The sequence below is a fragment of the Tamandua tetradactyla genome, chromosome X (genome assembly GCF_023851605.1).
Source record: "Tamandua tetradactyla isolate mTamTet1 chromosome X, mTamTet1.pri, whole genome shotgun sequence".
In the NCBI taxonomy this organism is placed as follows: domain Eukaryota; kingdom Metazoa; phylum Chordata; class Mammalia; order Pilosa; family Myrmecophagidae; genus Tamandua; species Tamandua tetradactyla.
In genome coordinates this window covers 123,101,711-123,106,290 of record NC_135353.1, presented here as the reverse complement: position 1 = coordinate 123,106,290, position 4,580 = coordinate 123,101,711, and the positions used below count along the sequence as shown (strand labels likewise).

General features: G+C 41.6%; 2 pseudogenes; one reads left to right on the top strand and one right to left on the bottom strand.

Moving 5' to 3' along the window:
• Nucleotides 1-290: 290 nt before the first annotated feature.
• Nucleotides 291-3,162, bottom strand: LOC143672068 (neuron navigator 3 pseudogene; annotated as a pseudogene).
• A 9-nt stretch (nt 3,163-3,171) lies between these two features.
• Nucleotides 3,172-3,990, top strand: LOC143672067 (CCR4-NOT transcription complex subunit 7 pseudogene; annotated as a pseudogene).
• Nucleotides 3,991-4,580: the final 590 nt, after the last annotated feature.

Below are 4,580 nucleotides of genomic sequence, written 5' to 3'. Positions count from 1 at the left end.
AACACAATCTCTTGTAAAATTAAATCAAAATATGTTTACATAGAAAATACTTTTATCAGTATATTTTCATGAATATGTGCTTTCTGATTTCTTTGATTGGATATGGGATTTGTGTTTCAAAATGAAAATAAACACAGCCAAAAAAAAAAAAGAAACTAGATAAAGGAGCAAGTTATAGCTAATGGACACAGAAGAGAAGAAATACAAAGCTCAGCAGAAATCAATGAAATAGAAAACAATAGGAAATAAATTGATGAAACCAAAAGCTGGTTCTTTAAGCAGATAAATAAAATTGATAAGGAAAAAGAGAGAGAAGACAAATTGCCAGTATCAGGAATAAGAGAAGTGATAGATTCTATAGATATTAAAAAGGATAATAAGGGAATATTATGAACAATCTTATGCCAATACATTCCAGAGCATAGATGAAATGGACAAATTCCTTCAAAGACACCAATTACCAAAACTCATTCAAAAAGAAATACATGGAGAAGAGATAGCACAGTGGGGTGCAAAACAGCTCTGGCTCCCTTTTACCCCCTTGCTGGGCAAGTGGTTATCTACAGAGCACCTGCTGCTGCTGCTACTGCTACTGCCACCACCGTGGGGTGCTGTCTGCAAGGTGAGGAAGAGGAGGAGGAGCACAAGCTCAGAGACAGAAATACACAAATAAAGGATAAAGGGTTTTTTTTGTTTTGTTTTGTTTTACTGTTAATGTGATTTTATCACCTTTTGATGAACAATCTTTATGCAGAGATACCAGGGCTCGTATGAGTGTGGGTAGTAAAAGGAGAAAAATGAAGTGGATGTTTTAGAATATTTTACCCAACTTTGAAAAGTGGTATTTTCCTATTGCAGAAGATGGCATGGCAGAAGGCAAGACCAGAGGTGACTGGTTACCAGTATCTTGCAGCCCTCCAGTAGAATGGGAATGCAACCATTCTTTGCTCTCTTAATTGGCCTACCGAGATGATGGGGTGTATCTTAGTCTCTTTTTTGGGTAATTATTTCTATCAAGCTGTATGCTTTCTGAGAAAGCAGATCTCACACTACTCATTCTCATGAGCAGGCTCCGAACCTCATGAGGGCTCTTGTTCAGTTCAGACAAGGAGCCATGGTGGCTTGGGGCAGGTCAATGGATTCAGAGCTCATATGGAGGCTAGTCATGGACTGGTAACTTGTAGCATCCTTGCTGCCGGCAGAGGAACTGCTCAGATTGGCAGCCCACATAAGACCACCTGATGTGAAAGAGTGAACCAGTGCTGGGCTGGAAGCCAACAAGTGACTAAAGCTTATAATATCTGTAGTTGAATCTGAGGGTTTATTGAAGACAGGGATGCTGCTGCCACTTCATGCACCAGCACTGCCCATGCTGCCCATACCAGATAACGGTGTCTCCAGACTGTCTTGCTACACTAATATGGTACTAGGACTGGGATTTCACACCCTCATTACTAGGTGCAGAGGCAGATTTGCCACGTGCCTTGGCACCAAATAACGTTCAAAATGTAGGTGAGGCAATATCAGGATACTTGGTCCCTGACTACCTAAGGCCTTGTGTCCCACAAGCATTAGCAAAGGTGGGGCTGGATGGAGGAACCTGACAAAGAAACTCTGAATCTGAGACTACTACTTTTTCCTTGTCCTTGTCTGTTTGATCAGCAGTGATGGGACTGAAGCACCCTGATCCAATCTTAGTTGGCTCCTTCAGTTTTGAGATGGCAGTACCATCCGATTTGCTGCTGACACTGGAATCAATACTGCTTGTGCTGGATCTGTGGCCACCCAGGCCAGGAATGCCACTGGTACCGGATTTTGAAGGGCAGGGCAAACTGCAGTACTGTAGCATGCTCTTTGAGCTAACGTGCAGCACAACATCATCCTGATTCTGTGAACTGTCAAACTGGTTTTAATCCCAGCATTTGACTTCCCACTGACGGTGATTTGGGAACTTTAGACAGTGTTGCTGAGCCACTTGTTATGGTCGCTCCACTAGAAGTCATCGTAGTAAATGATCCTACTGCACTTGGCTTCTTAAATCTAAAACAGCTGGTGGCAGCTGATCTTCCAATGCCTGAGGAGGGCTTTTCCCCCTCATTTCCACTGCTTTTTTCCTGCATCTGAAGAAGTTCTTTGAACAGATGACCCTTTCAGGGTAGTTTTCCCTTTCTCAGAGGCTTTGGCATCATCAGATTTCCCAGGAGTCTTGAGAGCACTTGTTTCAGCTTTCTGCCTAGATGGTGATCCTCCTTGGGAAGACATGCCTCTTCTCCAAGAAATTTTCTGTCAAACAGACGAGGAGGTTTTTCTGCTCTGCCTTCTCAGGGTCATCTGGAAATCCTGAGGAAACACCTTTCCACTTGCCGTCACCATCCCCATGGCAGCCAAAGTCCTCTTCTGTTTTTTTCAGCTCCTCAATACTATCCCAGTCTCATCTGTTGTGGAACATTTATCTGAATCTGTCTTCAGCTAAATAGTCTTCCTCAAAGAGACTGTGATGTTGGAGTAAGAGCTGACTGAGCACCTGGTGTTCAGGTCATCAATGCTAATGTTATCAAGGCTGTCACTGAGGCCACTGCTCACTGAATTGCTGTCACCTCACCTGTCTGCATCCACTGTCACATTTTGAACCCCTCTCTGGATGACATCCACAGAAGTCGCTGTGTCTGGTATCCAGTTCAGACTTCCAGTATACAGGCTGAGCCCTTCATCTGTCATGTACCCACTATTGATGTCATCAGTCCTGAGATTTTTCCCAAGGATAGCCCTATCGTTCATATATCCACCAACATCAACTTCAGAAGACATATCCAGGTCACTGCTTGCTTTCTCACTCATGTCAGTTTGTGACATGTTTCTCAGCTCAGAAACAACTTCTTGACAAAGAGGTATTGTAAACATGAACTTTGAGGGGTCTGTGTGGATGAATCTACTGCTACTGCTGCAAGAGTAGCTAGCACCCAGGAGGGAGCATCTCCAGCCTGAGGTCTAGGACAAACCTGGCCCAACCTCTAGGTCATGAGTTGACTTGTCAAGCTGAGTATGGTCCTTCCATTCACTTCTGTCATCACAGTGCTGTCAAGTGTTGTCTCCAAAGTGCTGTCAAATAAAACAGGGAAATAACTCTACCATAGTTCACTGGGTGTTGGTGGAGGGTTGCATAGATCAAGAATGCCTGAAGACAGGAAAAGCTAGAGTTGAGAGTCCAAGGAGAAAGCATTTTATGAAACAAATCTTCAATCATGTATAACATTTTGATGCCTGGCATTTAGATTTCCTTGTGTCCTTATTAAGCCAGCAGGTACTGTTAGATCATAGCCAAAGAATCTGTGAAGTTTGGGCTTGCAATTTGGATGAAGAGATGAAGAAAATTTCTCAACTTATCCAAAACTATAATTACCTTGTTTGGATGTAGAGTTTTCAGGTACGGTTGCAAGGCCCATTGGAAAATTCAGAAGCAATGCTGTCTATGCAAACTTGTTAAAGGTAATTCAGCTAGGACTGACATTTAAGAATGAGCAAGCAGAATATCCTCTAAGGAACGTCAATGTGGTAGTTTAAATTTAAGTTTAATTTTAAATATAATTTGATGGAGGACATGTATGCCCAGGTCTCTATAGAGCAACTAACAACATTTGGTATCCAATTTAAAAAACATGAGAGGAAGGAATTGAGACCCAGTGCTTTGCAGAGTTTCTTATGACGTATGGAGTAGTTCTCTGTGGAGGTGTCAAATGGATATCATATTATAATAGTGATGACTTTGGCTATTTAATAAAAATCCTGACCAAATCTAATCTGCCTGAAGGGGAACTTGACTGCTTTGATTGCTTTTTCTTGTTATGATGTGAAGTACCTCATGGAGTGCTGCAAAAATCTCAAATGTGAATTACAGGAAGTTGCTAAGCAGTTGGAGCTGGAATGGGTAGGACCACTACACTTGATTCTTTGCTTACAGGAATGGTCTTTTTCAAAATGAGGTCATATTGATGATGCCAAATATTTATGTTTTTTACATTTTTCACCTGTCTCCCTATACTAGAAGTCAGCTCCAAAAGGACAGGACTGTTTCCTATATTATTTACTGCTGTATCCCCCGCACACAGAAAGCACTTGGTAAATATTTGTGGGGTGAATGAGTGAATAGATTATTGAATTAATGAACATGCAGGTCGTGATTGTTGATTTCAAGTTGCCTTGCCCGGACCCTGACCCTTAAATTGGCCCTGGGTTTGCCTCTCTGACTCACATGCAACTGACCTCTGATATGATGGCTCTGCTTACCAATATTAATATTTTAAGTTGGAATTATATCAACTCAGATGAATTTCTGTTGAGAAAGTTTGCCCTGAAGTGAATGCCCCTGAGCCAATTTAATTAATCAATACCATACAGTGGTGCAGCTAACCCAAAGCCAATTTTTGCCATTTTCATTGTTCTGAAATTATTTTCAGTGGGGTTAATCATTTTCTAGTTAATATTTACAGTGACAATTCCATACATTTTCATACCTGTGTCAAATTTAACCAATTATACTTTCCCCCAGATAGCTTCTTGGCCTCAGATTGCCCCTTTAAAAA